Genomic DNA, 19,959 nt, shown 5'->3' on the forward strand with positions numbered 1-19,959 from the left:
ACTCTTTCTGATACCGCATTGTTTTCTACGCTTAATAGCTGGAAATTTATTATTTCCATTAACTCCGCCGCTACGACGTAGAGGGATTCCGTCGCGTTTGTACGGTATGCAGATTTTACCGAGAAGAGGGCTGATCGCTGGGTCACGCTTATCTTTTCAGATCTCCTTAGGTGCAGAGATCCGACCATCCCGCTGCTGCGTACGTGACCGTAGGGTGAATACGCCTCGATAAATAGCCCGTAGAGCGCAGTGGTGGAGTCCACATTCTTTGGCTGCTAATCTACGTAACTTTACGAAAAATGGCCAGACTTTGTCATTAAGGTACCGGCAGATCGTCGTAACCCCCGTTCTTTATTGTAGTATTCCCCGAGGTATATAACGAAATGTCTATATTTAACAGTATTATTTTTTAGCTTAATGTTGGGTGGCCTACTAAGTCGATCTTTTTTGATATTGTTTTCCGCTTCCTATCTGGGCGAAGTCCTCCCTTGCTACCTATGGGTTTCCTCTTATCCCAGTCGCTTTTCAGGACGTTAGCCTCCGTCTTACGTTCGGAGATTGATAGTTTAGCCGTCGAGCACCGTTCGGTGATGCTATTTACGACGCGATTCCCCTTCTCCTCTAATTCCTTCCTGGAATTTCCGTCTAGGATGTCGAGTAGGTCGCCCGCGTAAGCGGCAGCGTTGACTTCCGAAAAATCTTCGAATTTGCGGAGGTGCTGTTCAAACATGAGGTTCCAACAGGTGGGGCCTATTACCGATCCTTGTGGGCATCTTCTCGAAGCCTGTTTTGATACCTCATACTCTCCTAAAGCGATATTCACTTTGCGGTCCGCGAAGTAGACAGTCACAACGTTGAGAGCGTTTCTCGGCCAGTCCCAATCTTGGAGAACATTTAGGACTAAGAGCCACCAAACATTCTCGAAGGTCCCCGAGATATCAAATATCAATTCTATGACATATCTCCGTGAGGAGGCAGAAACGATTCGGCGCATCTCTACTATCGCGTCCTCAGTAGAGCTTTCCAGGACAAAGCCGTATTGTTTGTCCGAAAGTTTACCCGACGCGAGGGATGTTTCATTGACGCGCAGCTTTAGCAGCCTTTCTAGAACTTTTACTACGACGGAAAGAAGACATATGGGCCGGTAAAACTTGGGGTCCTCCGCATCTTTATCCCTGTCTTTAAGAAAGGTTCTTTAGGAGCCCTCTTTCTAGATGGATGGGAAGATATCCTATTGAAGGATTCTGTTAAAATGTTCTACGAATTGAGATGGGATGGCGGCGAATGCTTTCTTGAGCACGCATACCTCGATAAAGTCTTACTCCGGGAATTTACCGTTTTTGAGGGACTTTATGACCCGTGTGATTTCTTCCACCGAGAGGAGAGGGGCCTCCGCCGTTTCGGGAGCGGTGCTCGAGTGGTTTCGTACCTCTCGCTATTCTGCTGCGTCTTCGGATGCGCGCTCATCCGGGACATGCGTCTCGAGGAGGTCTTTAGCCGTTTCTCGAAAATTCGTTGTCTTCCCTTCTTCCCGTTTGACCGTGTTTATTACTCTTCCGTATCGCAGTTAGCCCGCCTGTTGTTTTTACACGTACATCCACGGTTCCGCGTTGCCCTGCTTCGTAACTAATTTCCTCCAATTATATACTTCGGCGCGTTGTACTTTGCTGTATGCCCGCAGCGTAAAGCGATAATCGCGCATTAACACGAGGCGCGCATTACATTGTTTTCCCGCTGAAGTGGACATCTTAAGCTAATTATCGCTTTTTTCTTGTTCGTGAGCGTTCTTGTCCATCATGGGTTGTACTTCCGGTGAGGCTTTTTGCGGGGCATAGATTCGTTTATGCAGTTTGTAGGACACTTGTGAGTACGTAGGCCGGTGTCTCTTCTTCTGAATCAGCTCCTTAAGCTACTTCCGTCCAGCCTTGCGGCGGAAAAGAAGAGTATGCGCTCGCCGAACAGGTCCCAGTCATCTCTCCTGGTGTTAAACTTTCTGTTCTCTGAGCCCCGAGCACAGCCCCCCGATTCGACTGAACCTTCTTGGAATGTATTGCGGTATCTATAGAGTTGTCGTCGCTAGTTGTCCAACCTGTACTGACCTGCCGTTGGCTAATAAATCGGCTCATGGATAGCGACGAGAGGGTTATGTGTATGTATGAGGAGCCTCTCGTCGTTTAGAAGGTGGGAGTCTATTTCGCGTCGATAATAAATATTAGCCCGGATGATCGGATGAGTGCTTCTCATTTCGAGCTTCTCTCGTCTGTGCCTTGAGGGCCCCAGAGAGGAGATCGCGCGTTGGCGTACAGTGATGCTATCACTCTTTTCCCCCTTAGCGCACGAAGTACCAATTCCAAGTACCTAAGGTGCTTCTCTATTTCATCGCTATACTGGAAATAGTAAGAGACAACGTGGGAAGAGGAGCCGAGTGCCTGCACTTCCGCACAGACGCAGTGCGGAATGCTAAGTTGCGAGATGAAGAGCACGGTGTGATCGTGGAATGATGATGTGGTCGCACGGTGAGTGACCTTGGACGACGATCGCGCACGCGACCGGAGTGTTGCTGCTTTCCTACGCTCCCCTACGCCTACGCCGGAAGTGCAATCACTCGTCACCTTCGGGGTCACGTTAGCTGCATTCAGTAACGCTATACCCGAGCTTCTTCTCACCACGCTAATCACCCCCGAGGTCTCTTCTCGGAGATCCGAACGGGAGTCTAATTTTGTTCCGGAATATTTTTCCCCACGGTCAACCATCATGGATATAAAGGCGACTTCTTAATTAAATACAAGAAAACAAGACGCAGAAGGAAAACTTTTCAGCTGAAAGAAATCTTTTAAACTCCATTACTTCCACTAATGGTTGAGTGACGGTGCGGTGACCGGACAAACTTTGAGATATTTTAATGGAATGCTTTGCATGAGAGATTAAAGGTGTGGGCAGAGATCACCTATTGTAGGTGCTCTGTTAAAACAATTTATATTAAGGTCTTAGGGGAATTGGTAAGAAGCACGTAGTCAAGGTACTATAGTAGGGGCACTTTAAGTATGAGGGCTTAGGGGCGAAAGAATGGGATATGCTCAGATGTCTCATTTAGGTGCTATTAAGTGAAGCCATTCAGATGGAAGGGAGAACGTGACCAAAGTTCTTATGCCAGCGTTTAAGTAAGGGGGCATATGGCGGGTGGGGAAGGAGCGTATGGTAGGTAATCTTATGTACAGTACTTTCGCTATGTTGACTTGGAAGCACAAAGCATATACTGAAATAGTTTAGTAGGATTACCCTGGGTAAAGGACTTAGGAGGGAAAGAGTGATCCTGTAATCAAGCGAACTGGGAGAGTTACTGTGAATGGAAGGGCTTAGTTTTAACAGAAAGTGCATATTATCTAGGTACTTTAGTGAAAGTTTTTTAAGTAGGATGGCTTGGTAGAGGAGAGGAAGGGCATATAGTCGAATTAGTTTAGTAGGAGGAATTTAAGACGACTTGGATAGAAGGAGAACTTATGACTCAGTACATTTGTGAAATATTTTCGGTGGAAAGATATGGAGAAGAAAAGAGAGAGCATATGGTCAAGGTACATTATTATTATTACATTGAGTAACGGGACTTAGAAGAGGAGGAGAATAATCAAAGTAGAGTGGAGATATTTTCGTCAAGTGCTTTAAGAGATTGTTCTTAAAGGGGAGAAGAGACAGCACACAATCTTAATACTTTCGAGAAGTACTTTTAGATAAGGGGACCTAGAAAGTTGATGAAAGAACACAGCCTAAGTTCTTTAGTAGGTATACTTTATGTCAGAGGGCTTAGGGTGAGATGAAAGATAGTGTAGTGAGAATTTCGATTCCAATACTTTGAGTAGGATACTTGGAAAGAGAAGGACATGAGTCAGCGTACTTTGTGAAGGTGCTTCTTGTTAGAGGGCGTGAAGAACATAATCAAGGAAGTTGGATCAAATGCCTCTGTAAAAGTACTTTGAGTAACAGGAATTGTAAGAGTAAGAAAATAATCAAGGTACATTGAGGGTACTTTAGTAGGCGTACTTTGGTGGAGGACTTATAGAATGCGTGAAAACTTAAAAGATTGGTGCTTAGAAGTGCTGTAAGTAAGGGGGGCTTAGAAGTGAGGATGTGCATATTGTCAGTACTTTAGGAGATGCTTTCAGCATAGGAACTTAGAGGGAGAAAAGAACGTGTAATTAGTGTTCTTTTGTGGGTATTCTTTCTTTAGTAGGTTTTACTTTAACTATAGCTTAGATTGAAGGAGAAGAACACGTTGTCAGGGTTCTTTGATGATGTGCACTTCGAAGATAGTGAAGGACGTATCAAGTGCTTTAGTGAATGGTATTATAGGTGGAAGGACGTGAGAAAGAGGAGAAAGTGCATGTGGCAACGTACTTTGATATAATCCTTTAAGTTAAAGCACAAGTGGGAGAGAGAGAAAATTTAACACATTTCCTACTGAGAGTACCTTGAATAAATGGACTTAAAGATGAAGAAGGTACATATGATAAAGGTTCACTCAAGGTTTACACCTTCTTTCAGTGAACCATGAGTAAGAGGGGGTTGGAAAGAAATGAGAAACATAACCAAGAGTCATATGGTCATGTGTTTTACTGGAGAGTCTTGAGTGACATGGCTTTAAAGAGAAAGGGACTAGAGAATGAGTTTAATAAATGTATTTTAGTGCTTTGGTAGAATTACTTTGGGTGAAGATACTCCAGAGAAAGGGAGATCATACTTGCATGATACTTTAGTGAACATCTACCTTAGGTAGATGAGGTTATGAAAGAAAGATGAACATTTAATTAATGCTCTTCGTATAGATACTCTGGTACGGGACCTATGAGAAAAGGAGATGCATTTAGTTAGTGTTCCATGGATAAAATTAATTGAGCAAAAGGGACATAGAATGGGTGGAGAAAAAATTGCTAACGTGCTCTAGTAAATGACTTTGGGTAAGAGGTTCTAGAGTAGGAGAGAGTGGTCACACCTTCCAATGATTCGAATGCTTAACCAGGGTACTCTATATGAGAGGGCTTAAAGCGGCCAGAGGGAGCAGCCACAAGGTATTATAGTGAGTGGTTTAGATAAGCACTTAGGGGGAAAGGTGAAAGCCTTAATCAGAGTTTTTAGTGGAACTATTTTAGGTAATATAACCTAGAAAAGAAGGAGAATATGTACTAAGAGTATCTCAGTGAGATTATTTTCAATGGGGTTTACAAGGTGATTTATGTGGAAGGGTTTTGGAGGAATATAGCCTAAAAGAAGTGGTCAAAGTAATTTTGTGAAGTACTTTATGTAACCTGACTTAGAAAAAAAGGAGAATGTTCAAAATGTAATCATCGTTTTTTAGAAAGCACTTTGTGAATGATTAAACAGGGGAAAAAAGTATATGATGGCATTAGATAGGGACTGTATATTGTAAAGATGGACACCCGATTTGTGCCTGCACCTATACTACCCCGTCCGTTAGGGCATACGCTACGGAACTACCTACAGACAGCAGCGACAACATCAAAGAGACCGGATTCGGAAAAACCCAAAACTCATGCTGGCAGACAGGATGAGCGGTTTAGCCACAACTAGCATCCTCGCAGCAACGAATCACCATGCTGATACCAGCCGTGCGCACGGGGAACCACCGTGAGGCTCACTTTCAGTACCACGATCCTTGGCACTCGTTCCATAGGATGGGATGGGATTGGAAGGAAAGTAGGTTTATGGGAGAGAGTTGGGTAATAGAGGAAAAAAAGGAAAAATATGTAGGGTGATGCGTACGAGTATCTCCGACCCTATCCTGTCCGAGAGTGGGTTAGCCTGAGATGATTACCGACGTCCACCCCCATCACCAGGACTCTTACAATCCCAGCTGAACAGTGTTTACCAACTAACAACCTTTAATAAGGAGGCGTGTCTTACAAAACTCCTCGAAGCGGGAGAAGGCCTCGGCCGTGGAGACAAGATGTCTTGCTGCTTCTGGCCAACTCCTTTTACAGAGAATTTCCTCCAGAGCCACTTTCTGCGGTTCGAAAACCGGACACTCGACCATGTGATGCATAACCGTGTTCTCTCCTCCATACTCGCATGTTCCTTCCATAGTGATATTCAGCGACATCAGTTTGGCCATGAAAGCTCTGTGTCCTGTAAGAAACTGAGATGTGAAGTCGTTGAGAATGACGAAACACGCACCCATCCTTTCCTTGATGTCCGGGAAATACGCGTACGTTGTCCTTCTTTTAGGGTAGTTCTCCCATCTAGACTTTCAATTCCTCAAAATTTCCTCTTAGACCTTCCTCTGTGTCGTGCGCTTAAACTTCGTGCCTTCCAATATTTGTGTAGCTATCTCTGTGTCCCTATATCTCCTAATGTCCTATAGTCTCCTTCGTTTACGTAGCTGGAGGTCTATCGGTGGCTTTGCTGTTACGAAGCAGAGGGATTCCGAGGCAGTAGTGCGATACGCGGATGTAACCGATATAAGGGCCGATTGTTGGGTCGCGCTAAATTTTCTTAGGTCCCCTTCGGTACAGAGATCAGACCATCCTGCTGCCGTGATCGTGACCGTGGGGGTGAACACGCCGCGATAAATCGCCCGAAGGGCGCAGTGGCGCAGCCCTATTCCTTATTTGCTAGCCTACCTAGCTTTGCGAACAATGGTCCAACTCTGTCATTAAGGTACCGACAGTGCCTCGTTACCCCCAGCCCATTATCAAAGCATGTCCCGAAGTATCTAACGAAATTCCTAAATTTAACAGTATTATTCCCTATCTTAATGCTGAGTGGCATACTAAAACTAAGTCGGTATTTTTGATATTTCCTATCCGGGCGCTGTCCTAGTCATTTACCTATGGGTTTCCTCTTATCCCAGTCGCTTTTCAAGGCGATAGCCTCCGTTTTACGTTCGGGCATTGAAGTTTAGCCGTCGAGCATCTTGCGGTGATGCTATTTACCACGCGCCTTCCTTTCTTCTCTAATTCCTTCCCGGAATCTCCGTCTGAGATGACGAGTTGGTTGTTCGCGTACGTGATCGTGTTGTCTTCTGACAATACTTCGACTATCCGGAGGAGCAGGTCATACATGATGTTCCAGCAGAAGGTCTAGGGACCGATTCTTGTGAGCATTCTCTCGAAGCCTGCTTGGAAATTTCATGTTCTTCTAAACCGATTTTTACTTTGAGGTCTGCGAAGTACCTAGTCATGACATTGAAATGGTTCCTTGATTCGTCCCGCTCCTGGAGTGCCTCAAGAACTACGGGCCACTAACCATTGTCGAATGCTCCTGAGATGTCGTATAACAATGCAACGACATATCTCCGTGAGGAGGCAGAAACGAATCGGCGCATCTCTACTATCGCCTCCTCAGTTGAGCGTCCCGGGACAAAGCCATATAGTTTGTCCGAAAGTTTATCCGGCGCGAGGGATGTTTCATTACGGCGCATATTCAGCAGCCTTTCTAGATACTTTCCTTCGATAGAAAGGAGACAAATTGGTCGGAAAGTCTTGGGGTCCTTCGCGTCCTTATCCACACATTCAGGAAGTGCTCCTAAGGACCCCTCTTTCCAGATGGATGGGATGATATCCCATTGGAGGCATCCGTTAGAGAGGTCTACGAATTGGGATGGGATGTCGACAAATGCTCTCTTGAGCACGCATAACTCGATAAGATCGGACCCCGGGGCTTTCCATTTCTATGGGATCCTATTACACGTGCGACCTCTTCCTTCGTGAATAGAGGGGCATCCTCGGTTTCAGGGACGTTTCGGGTAGTGCTCCGCACTCCGCGCTGTTCAGTCATGTCTTTGGACACACAATCATCCGGGACATGCGTTTTGAGGAGGACTCTTGCCCTGTCGTGAACGTTCTTATTCCTCCCGTATTCTCATTTGAGGGTATTGATCACCATTTAGACGCGAAGTTTATCTGCCTGTTGCATATAAATGTATGTCGACGGTTTCGCATTACCGTGCACTGTGACGAATTTTCTCCAAATCTCTAATTTAGCACATCGTATGGCTTTATTATATTCTCGCATCGACTTCCGATATTCACGCATTAATTCAAAGCCTGCTTGGTCGTCTTTCTCTCGCTGAAACACGCGCCTTATTCGGGAAACCGCTTCTCTCTGTGTCGTTGACGTCGCTGACGTTGGGTTGGACTTCCGCTGTACCCTTTTATGGGGCATAGATTCGGAGCATATGGCTAGTAGTACACTTGTGAGCGCGTTGGCTCGTTTCTTTATTTCTGAAGCCGATCCTAAAACGCTTCCCTCCAGCCTTGCCGCAGAGAGGGAGAGTAGACGCTCATCGATCAGTTCCCAGTCAGTTCTCCTCGTGTTGAACCTTTTGTTCCCCGCGCCCCGAGCGCCGCCCCCCCGACACGACTCTGCCTTCGGGGGATGAATCGCGATATCTACCGAGTTGTGGTCCCTGGACATCCATCCTGTTTTGACTTATCAATTGCCTATAAATCGACTCATGGATTGTGACGATAGGGTTACGTCAATATACGTGGTGCCTCTCGTCGTCCAAAACGTGGGTGGCTGCATCATGTCGTTAATTATTCTTTACCCGGATGCCCGGATGAGTGCATCTAATTTCGAGCATCTCTCGTCCGTGCTCTGAGGGCCCCAGAGAGGTGATTGCGAGTTGGCGTCCAGTGGAATAATTACTCTCTTCCCCTTAGGGCACGAAGTATCGATTTCAAGAGCCTTAGGTGCTCCTCTATTTCGTCGCTATATTGGAAGTATTGACAGACATCATAGAGAGGAGCTGGGTGCATGCACTTGCTCATAGAGGCAGTGCGGAGTGCTGAGCTGCAAAATTAAAAGCAATGAGATGATCGCCGCTGACGTTGACCAGGGTCTTGCATCGCGAGTGGCAGCTATCCTTTTTCCTTTGCCTAATCCTATGATTTCGTACCCTGACCCTTGCCTTTGGACGTACGGCTGCTGAAAGAGTAGCACGTCCAGGCGCTTCTGATTAATTAATTCGTGGATTTCACCTGTAACCTATCTAGAACGCCCCATATTGAGCTGCAAAAGATGGATTTTCGAGGACGCGCAATTTACCGGAAGGGGGGAGATCTTAAACGAGATCGTGTTCTTGCCGCAGATTGATTCGCAGGGTTCGGCGTAGGTAAATCGCGGTTCCTTTATTTCGATATCCACGTCCATCGCGCCAGTTGTATGTGGGGTTACGCGTGAGTCGTGTTCTTCAAGGCTTTCCGATGGGATAAGGTCTACTTCTTATGCCGCTTCCATATTGGAGGTGAGTTCGTTCTTACTTGCCCAGCGTCTGGCTTAGTAATCGGTGTTAGGAGGTTCTTTTTTCGCGATACTTGAGTCCTATTTTACGGGGGTTGCTGTTATCCCTAGGGACTGGGGGCATGTGTTCCGTTTTCGCGGAGGATTGTACAAATTGTGCTCGAGCGTATGCGCGCGATCGCGGTCGCGTGATATTCGGTATGCACTCTAAATTCTGTTCGACCTGTCTGTCACCCGAACTAGAAGGATATATCACGCCTATTACGGTGTTCGCGACAGATGGAACATCAACGGTATTCAATTGCGTGGCTTTAGAAGATGGCCTCGGCAAATTCCTATCGCACTTTTCTAAAACGACTATAGTCTCTCGAAGACTGGCTATCACCTGGCAGTCCGGCTTGTGCGGGGAAAGGAACGCAGCGGAGGGTCACATGAAGGGTGAGTGGCCTTGGACAACATTCGCACATTTGACTGGCATGTTGCTGCGTTCCTATGCTGCCCTTCGCCGGAAGAACATCCACTGGTCACCTTCGGGGTTGCTCTAGTAGTATTAAGCAAAGCTATATGCGAACTTCTCTCCACGATAACTGCCCCTGGTACGGGTGGCTACTTTACCTGCCGAATATTTTTCTTCTCGGCAACCATCACGGAAATTTTTAGAAGCAGTTTCTTATTTCTCTAGAGAAAAGAAGCCGCAAGAAGAAAACTTGAAAGTGAGAGAGAAAATGAAAAAAAAGTTTTTTAATTATGATATGTTAGATCATATAAGACAACCCGTCAGCAATTTGGGGACGTACCATCATGGCTGCAGTATCTACTATGACGAAAGTCAAAAATTTTGATAATTTTGAAAATTTTGAGAATTTCCGAAAATATTTCCTAAATCATGGGCGACAGGGTCTCTAGGGCCGTTCCTGAGTGCCTCGAGCGAAATGGCCTGTAGAGCGTGCCTGTAGTGTTTCCCGTGCTTTTTAATGTTCGAGGTGTCGCAAGAGTGCCAACTGTCGATGAATAAAATTTCAAGTAGTCATTCCACTACAAATTTCATGTCCAACTTCAACTACCAATCAGCGTGCGCACTATATGTAGTGATGCTTCAGTCGCATTGCCAAAAATTACAGATGAGTCCGCCATCATCCATAGAATGTATGAAATAACAATATGGCCTCGAAATTAATAGGCACATTTATTCACTAGTTACACAATAAATAATCAATTCCGACTATTGATTATTATCACATCTTGTTCACCGCTCTTTAATTAACGGGTGGGATATAAATTTTTCACCAGCAGACCACTTTTGATCAGGAAAATTTCTACAAAACGCTGAGCACGATGTGACACGTTCTTCGTATATGGCGGCCATGATGGAACTAGTAGATAGGGACAGAGAATCTCGTTAATCCATTCATGCGCGTTGCTAATTAAATGACGATGCATTTGGCTACTTCTACTTTTTTTTATACATGGAAGAAATGCATTACGCATATCGTCAGACCATATGTTTCGGTTATTGAGACGACAGATTCGTTACGCACTAAAACTTCCTTGTCACCGTTTTCTTGCCCGTTGTGGATTTGGATCTTGTGGGGAACGAGTACACTAAAAGAATTGAAGATTTCAGCCTACTTCGTTTCATTGCTTCACAGATGCTCTCGTGCAGTGCGACGGGACATAGTTGTTCTCGTGTTAAACATTTTGAAAGCATCAAGACCACTTATAACAACCATATAAGATATTATTTTTAAATTGCCTTTCCTATTAATTCTGTTTTCTAGTAGGTTCTTAGTCGAATGTGAAGTCCGCATACCATGATTGTTAATAGTGATACCGAAGACACTAACATCACTAACCCGATATCGATCCTTAATTAGTTGTATTTTTTCTGCGTCATTATACTTGGAGATTTTATTCACATCCGCATGATCTGGTTCGTACTTATCATTTATAATTTGAGTGTCGAGCGCAAAATATTTACCTTCCTTTCTCGCCACGATATCTGGTTTCTTTAGGCCTTGGTACATCCTGATCTTCGGCTCCCTATCCACAACGAAGTTATTTTTAAGCCTATCGACAACATAATAGGAAACACAATTATGTTTCTGAATTCTAGCATCATCAGTACGATGGCATTGTTGCAGGATATGCTTCTGTGTTTCAACACAACCACACCCAAAACGGCACGAACGATCATTAACTCTGCCACGCGAAGTTCGAGATTTAGTAGGTCATGGATTAATTCGCAGTCTACAGGAATTGACGTATTCCTTTCCATTCAAAAATTTCGTTCCATCAGTAAGCTAATCATGTTGGTTCAATGCTTTCCTAGAATCCGCCAGTGATTTCCTACCATGTGATTCTGCAAGCTTATCTCACCACATTCTCCTCAGATCATCATGGCAACTGATCCAGAAATCACCACTCTTCAGCCTCTTATCACAAGCACTTTCTTCCTTCTCATAAAATTCGTCCGCGATATTGCCGATATGTTCAGATCCTTGTTACCTTCTAATTCTTGCTCGATTCAAGGTAGGAGCACGAAACCTCAAGGAGGAGGTACTAAGTCCACCATCCTGCTTATCGGCATGAAAATAAGCATTAGGACAGTCAGGTGGTAACCGAAGTCACTTCCTATACGCAGCTCTAATGTCGCGATAAATCGTGCGGAGAAGACCAACTCGTATCACACCAACAGTCAGAAGATAGTAAAGAGATGGTATAACGCATATCCGTAAAATCCAAAGTCGTTGCTGAGTCTTGAACGGAGCCTTATTTAGCTTCTGTATCTCCTCCTTCGGCATGTTCCTAATGTTCATATTCACCCGTCCCTCAGCTGTAAATATCGCACGCCTAGATATCTAAAATCATCAGTTCTTTTGAGTGTTGGGATTTTTTGATCCAGTATTTTTAAGACTTGTGATTCATCGAGAGCTATCTTTTTCAGCTTACCAAGAGGTCTTATAGTTATAGAGCATGATTTTTGAGCATTAACTGTCAGTCCAACATTCTTCAAGAAGTTACCAGCGCAATCCTGCAGGTGTTGTAACCCAGCCGTAGTAGTAGCCATTATTATGAGGTCAACCGCAAAGGCAAGGATGTTCAATGTCATGCCAGAGATTTCAACTTCAATACGCTCTGGTAGGCTATTTATCATTTCATCTATAACAGAATTGATTAACATAGTTCACAATGGGTCACCATGCTTTAACCCATAATATGGATATATGAGGTAAGAGAGCCATCCGCCGTAATCAAAGCGAGTGACATTTTTTTTATATATTGATGAAATGTAGCGAACCATAGGAGCTGGTAATTACTTCGCCCTTGTGACTACATCTAATGCTTTATAGAACAGAGAATCAAATGCGTTGGCAACGTCTATTGAAGCAATGTACAGTTGGCCTACCGAACTTTTTGTATAGTTTAAAGTCAAGTTCAGTTGGAAGGTATTGTGACTGCAGCAATCTGTACCTCTGAATGCTCGTTCACCGTTATCAATGTGTACTACTCTCAGACTATACGCCAGAACTTTATGGAATAACCTAACTAAGACCGGTGCTATGGTCAGGGGTCGGAGTTTCCCAGGTTCTAATACCCCTTTCTTTTTCGGTATTAAAACCGTCCGAGATTCCAAAAGATATTCAGGAATACTCTACAGATCATGAACATGTAAATTCATAGGAGTATTTCCAAAGGAATCTCTTTTAATTACTTTGTCGCCATTTCATCCGGACCAGGAGAAGAACTGACTGCTAGAAACGATGATGCTATTACAGTGCCACTTTTGGATTTCTATAGTGCGTCTGTAGCATTCAAATTGGTTGGAAGCTCGGGTGCATTATGGATTTCGTTGGTGAAAATTGCACGCCAATAGTGCTCCACCACTTTACGAGCCAGACCAGTCGAGGCATCTTGTAGCTGTTCGCTCTCGATCGCTCTCCAGCACCTACCTCTGTCTTTCTCCAATATTTGCTGTCATTTAGCGTAATTTATCCTTCGTCTCATGTTGGATAATCGAACATTTTCCTCTGCTTGCCTAATCCTTTTTGCCCCACGATGTTGAGGTGGAAAACTTTCATATATATAACCAGCAATTCGGTCTTTAAACCCTTCCCTATTTAAGCCTTTGATGTCATTGCATATTTTGTTAAGCAGACTTACATTGAACTTGGAATATTTTTCCACGTCTAGTGGTTGCAAAGATGCTAGGAAGTTCCTCAAGTAAGCACTATAGTCATCCGATGTTGTATCCTCGTTTTTTGGAGCTAGTCTATCCTGCTCGTGGTATTGTTCCCTAAATTTATCTAGGAACTTCTTAACAATTGTTCTATAATTCACCCGTCTTCTATAGATCTTAATCGCATCCACAGTTCTCTCCGGAAACCAAGGTCCGAAAGCCTGACTAATATTGATTCTCTTTCCTGGCTTTCGGCATCATAAACAATTTGTGCTTCTTTCATCGCTAGTAACCTACCTTTTTCATACGTCCATCTAGCCTTTTTGCCAAGACAACTCAGCTTCAGCTCTTCATACCAATTCTTGTGTGCATAATTATAATGCTCATCTCGACTCCTCTTGCTCCCGAATTCCCTGGTACACCCAGGGAACACACATGAATCTTTCTGCCTCAATATCCCTTGTTTGGTCACATAAGTCAGAGGACCCAGGGTTATTAGCGTTCATCCGAGGCATATTTTTGTTTCTTGGCCCATGAAAAATTTTTGGGAGTTTAAGGGGCTGTTAACACCAAACCCCCCATAGCAGAGCCCCGTTAGTATATTGTAAAGATGGACACCCAAGGGCGCCTACACCTATGCTACCTTGCCCATTAGGGCATACGCTACGGAACTACTTACATCCTCCACCACAACGAGGAGAGCGGATTCGGAGAAACCCAAAACTCCTGCCGGCGGGCAGGGTGAGCGGTTTAGCCACGACCAACATCCTCGCAGCAACGAATCACCACGTTGATGCCAGTCGTGGCCACGGGGAAACACGGGGAGGCCCACTCACAGTACCACCACCCTTGGTACTCGTTCCGTAGGATACGATGGGATTGGAATGTTATAAGGTTTAGGGAAAGAGTTGGGTGATGTGTTAGAAGAAAAAAAAAAGATACGCACGAGCTACTCCGACCCTATCCTGTTCGAGATTGGGTTTACCTGAGATGATTACAGGCTCCCACCACCATCACCAGGACTCCGTCAATCTCAATTGAACAGGACTTGCAAAACTAACAACCCTTGTTAAGGAGGGTTTCTTTGCAATACTCGGCGAAATGGGAGAAAGCCTCAGCTGTGGAGACAAGATGTCTCGCTGCTTCTGGCCAACTCCTTCCGCCGAGAATTTCCTCCAGAGTCATCCTCTGGGGTTCAAACACCGGACAGTCGATTATGTGGTGCGATACCGTGTCCTCTTCGCCACACTCGCATGTTCCTTATGGGATGACGTTGAGTTCCTTCAGCTTGGCCTAGATCGCTCCGTGTCCTGAAAGAAACTGAAACGTAAAGTGGTTAGGGGGACGAAACGGGCACCCATCCTTTCCTTGATGTCCGGGAAGTATGTGTAAGTGGTCCTTACTTTTGTGGAATTCTCCCATCTGGACTGCCCAATCCTGAAAATTTCTTCTCCAACCTTCCTAACTATCGCGCGCTTATGCTTTGTGCCTTCCAGTTGTCTCGCCGCTAATTTGGTACTCTCATTCTTCCTAGCTTCATATAACTTCCAACGTTTGAATGATTGAAGATCTATCGGAGGCTCCGTCGCCACAACGCAGAGGGATTCCATCGTAATTGTTCGATACGCCGACGTAAGCGAAATGAGGGCCGATCGCTGGATCGCGCTTAACTTTTTAAGATCTTCTTTGGTACAGAGATCCGACCATCCTGCTGCCGTGTTCGTGACCGTGGTGGTGAATACGCCTCGATAGATCGCCCGCAAAGCGTAATGACGGAGTCCCCATTCTCCAGCCGCTAATCTACCTAACATCGCGAACAACCGCCCGACTTTGTCATTGAGATACTGGCAGTGTGACGTGACCTCCAGCCCTTTATCGAAATGTACACCGAGGTACCTAACAGAGTACCTAACAGAGAATTTAACGGTGTTGTTCCCTATTTTTATGGTGGGTGGTTTGCTAGCTAAGTCGGTTTTTCTTGACGTCGGTTTACGCTTTCAATCTAGGCGTAGTTCACCTCTTCTACCTGTGGGTTTCCTCTTAACCCAGTCGCTTTTTAATACTATTGCCTCGGTTTTGCGCTCGGAAATTGTCAGTTTAGCCGTCGAGCATCATCCGGTGATGGTTTTAACGACGCGATTTCCTTTCTCTTCCAGTTCTTTCCTGGAGTCTCCGTCTATAATGACGAATAGGTCGTCCGCGTACGCGATCGCGTTGACTTCCGATGAGTGTTTAAGTACCCGGAAGAGCTGGTCAAACATGAGGTCCCAGCAGGATGGACCAAGGACTGATCCTTGTGGACATCCTCGAAGCCTGTTCGGAAATCTCATGATCTCCTAAGGCGATTTTGACCTTACAGTCCGCGAAGTAGTTTGTCATTACGATAATGATGTTTCTCGGGCAGTCCCGATCCCGGAGTGCCTTAAGAACTAAGGGCCATCAGACATTGTCGAAGGCTCCCGAGATGTCGAATAACAATGCAATGACCTATCTCCGTGAGGAGGCAGATCCGATATGGTGCACCTCTATTATCGCGTCCTCGGTGGAGCGACCCTGAACAAAGCCATATTGTTTGTCCGAAAGTTTTCCCGGTGCGAGGGATGTTTCGTTAAGCCGTAACTTGAGCAGCCTTTCTAGGACTTTCCAAGTTACGGAGAGAAGGCAAATGAGCCGATAGGATTTGCGGTCCTCTGCGTCCTTATTCATGCCTTTAAGAAGTGATCTTAAGGAGGTCTCCTTTCAAATGGATGGGATTATGCTTCATTGGAACCATCCGTTAAAATGGTCTACGAATTGAGATGGGATGGTGACGAATGCTCTCTTGAGCACGCATACCTCGATAAGATCAGGCCTCGGGGCCGTCTCGTTTCTGAGGGATCCTATTACTCGCGCGACCTCTTCTTTCGTGATAAGGGGGGCATCTTCAGTTTCGGGGCATTTCGGGATTAGCTGCGTACAGCACGTTGTTTCGTTGTGTCTTCGGACACAGTCATCCGAGACATGCGTGTTGAGCTGGATTCTAGCCGTATCACGAATATTCATAGTTTTGTCGCTCTCTTGCTTGAGGGTATTTATCACTCTCTCAACGCGAAGTTTAACCGTCTCCTATTTATGGATTTACACCCACGGGTCCGCGTTGCCCTGTTCCGTGACGAATTTCCGCCAACTCTCTAACTTCGCACGTCGTACCGCCTTACTGTATTCCCGCAGCGATGAACGGTATTCATGCACCTACCTGACACGTGTCTGGAAGTCTCTCTCCCTTTGGAAAACACGCCTTAACCTGAAAACCGCTTTCTTCTGTGTGGTTAGCGCGGACGACCATCACGGGTTGGACTTTCGGTGAGTCTTTTGGTGGGGCATGGTCTCAGTGCATGCGGCTTGTAGGACACTGGAGAGTGCCTTGGCTCATGTCTCCTCGTCTAAAGCCGATTCTAAAGTGCTTCTTTCCAGCCTTGCTGCGGAGAGGGAGAGTAGACGCTCAGCGAACAGTATCCATTCGGCTCTCCTACTGTTGTACCTTTTGTTCACCCGTTCCGAGCGCCGCCCCACCATTCCAACTCAGCCTTCGGGGGATGTATCGCGAAATCGATCGAATTTTGGTCGCTGGACGTCCATCCTGCTCTTACTTTCCATTGGCCTGCGAGTCGGCTCATGGATTGTGACGGTAGAGTTACATCGATATACGAGGAGCCTCTTGTAGCCCAGAACGTGGGAGGCTGCTTCGCGTCATTAATAACATTTATCCCGAATGGCCGGATGAGGACTTCTAATTTCGAACCTCTCGTCGGTGCCCTGAGGGCCCCAAAGAGAAGATCGCGCTTTGGCGTCCAGCGAGATGACTACTCTCTCCCTCCTTAGGTCACGAAGTACCGATCCCAAGTGCCTAATGCTCTCTATTTCGTCGCTATAGTGAAAATAATGAGAGGCGATATAGAGGTAGGAACCAGGTGCCAGCACCTCTGCACAGATGCAGTGCGGAGAGCTGAGATGCGAGATAAATAGTAACGCGATATTCTGGTTGGTTACCGCTACGGCTGAGCAGGGTCTTACGCTGCGGATTGCCGCTATCCTTTTTCCGATGCCTAATCCTTTAATTTTATAACCTGGCCCGTTCCTCTGGACGTTCGGCTCCTGCAGGAGCAGCACATCCAGGCGCTTCTGACTAACCAATTCGCCGACCTCACCTGTGACCGTTCTAGAATGCCCCATGTTGAGCTGCAAAAGATGGATTTTAGAAGACACGCGATTAGTCGGGCGGGGGGTTGGACGAAGTCGTGTTCTTGTTGCAGACTGACACGCAGGGTTCGGCGAAGGTAACTCGCAGTACTTTAACTACGGTGTCAAGGTCTATCGCGCAAGTCGTCTCAGGGAGAATACGTGAATCTCGTTTTTCGGGGGTTTCAGATGGGGCGACGTTTTCTTCTTCTGCCGCTTCAGATGTTGGGGATGAGACCGAGCTGCTCTGCTGCGCGTCTATCTCGATGATCGATGGTACGGGGTTATATTTTCGGGTTTTAATCCTATTGCTGTGGAGATTACGGTTATCTCCAGGGGCTGATGGTGGTTGTTCCGTTTCCGGGGAGGATTGCGCGCATTGTGTACGAGCGTAAGTGCGCGTTGGCGGACGCGTAGTTATCGGTGCGCGCTCTGGATTCCGATCAGCCTATCTCTCCCGAATTAGACGGACGAATCCCACGTAATACCGTAATCGTTTGCGTGGCCTTACAAGTTGGCCTATCGCACCTTTCTAACATGACTATACCCTTTCAAAGCTTGGCTATCACCTGATGCAGTCCGGGTTTTGGTGGCAAGGAACGCAGCGGGGGATCACGCGGTGAGTGTCTATGGACGACGTACGCACGCTCGACCGGTGTGTTGCTGCATTCCTACGCTGCCCTACAGCGGAAGTGCATCCGCATCGACTTCAGGATCGCGCTAGTTGCGTTGAGCAAAGCTATGCGCGAACTTCTCCTAACCACGTTAATCGCCCCTGAGAAAGCTTCCTTTCGGAGATCCAAGCGGGCGGCCATTTTAGCTCCAGATTTTTTTTCCCAAGGACAACCATAATGGGCTATTTAGGAAGCAGCTTCTTTATTAAACGATCGAAAAGAAGCCGCGGGAAGAAAACTTGTAGATGAAATAGAAAGTGAAAGAAAAAATGAAAATTTTAAGTAAAACTTATAAAGCATACTTCCATTAATGTCGGAAGTGTGATACAATGGTCCAACAAAGATATTACGTAATAGTTTCAAAAAAAAAAATAGAAAAGCAATACTAATAATAATAATACATAATGGAGCTATTCCAAAGTAGTGAAGACCAGAAGATAGAGTGAGTAAATAAAATCCCGATATGTATAAGATCACTTGGAAAAATAATCGGTAATTAAAAAAAAAAAGAAGAAAGAAAAAAAAAGGTCATTAATTTTGATTTTTTGGATCATTTAAGACCATCCGTTATTAATTTTGACAAGTTCCACCATGGTTGCATTATCTACTTTAGCGAAAATCAAAATTTTAAGAATTTTGAAAGTTTTGAAAATCTCCGAAAAATTTTTCCTAAACCACGGGCGATAAAGTACACTGAGTCATGCCTGAGGTCCCCGGGCGACATGACACATAGAGCCGTGCCTGAAGTTTTTCCCGCGTTTTCTAAGGTATGAGGTTAGGAGTGCCGCAGGCGTGCCAACTGTTAAATAAAATTTCATGCAGTTCTACCACTACAAAATTTTTGTCCAACTCCAACGACCAATCAGCGTGCGCCATATTTGTGGTGGCGCTTCAGTCGCCGGGCAGAAATTAGAGATGAGTCCGCTATTATCCATAGACTATACGAAAAAACAATTTGGCCTCCTCGAAATTTGTAAGCACATTTAAACACTAATTACGCGATAAATAATTATTTGCCACTATAAGTTAATATCACAAATTGAACACCGCACTTTAATTGACAAGTTGAGCATAAAATTTTCACTGGCGGACCACTTTTGACCAGGAATTTTTCCACAATTCGCGGACCACGTTGCGACACGTCTTTCCTATATGGCGGCCATGTCGGAACTAGTGCCAGAGCCCCGTTAGCCATACACACAGCTAGTAATGTATGTTGCCGACTCTCTCCACATGGAGGTGGGGTTGGACTTAAGAGAATCATTGTTACTCCCGACGTTTACCCGCGCTTGATAGAATTTCTTCACGTTGACATTGAAAGCACTGGGCAGAAATCACATTGCTTAAACACCCGGGAGGGCCATCGCAATGCTTTGTTTTAATTAGACATTCGCATTCTCTTAATCCGTGCCAGTTCTGATCTGAGCGTTGAATGGCGGCCGACGAGTGGTTTCGTATAAACCACGACGAGGCGATCCGTCAGGAAACCACGCAGCACTGAAGATTGATAATGCAGACATTTGAATGGCTTGTCGCCGGTGCTAAGGCCGTGCGATCTGCCCAAAGTTATTAAGAGTCATCAAAGGAAACGGTGGCCGAATGTAAAACATACGCCACCGATTGGTTTTGATCTAT

The sequence above is a fragment of the Vespa mandarinia genome, unplaced genomic scaffold, assembly GCF_050613455.1.
Source record: "Vespa mandarinia isolate Hongniang unplaced genomic scaffold, ASM5061345v1 scaffold_61, whole genome shotgun sequence".
Classification (NCBI taxonomy): Eukaryota; Metazoa; Arthropoda; class Insecta; order Hymenoptera; family Vespidae; genus Vespa; species Vespa mandarinia.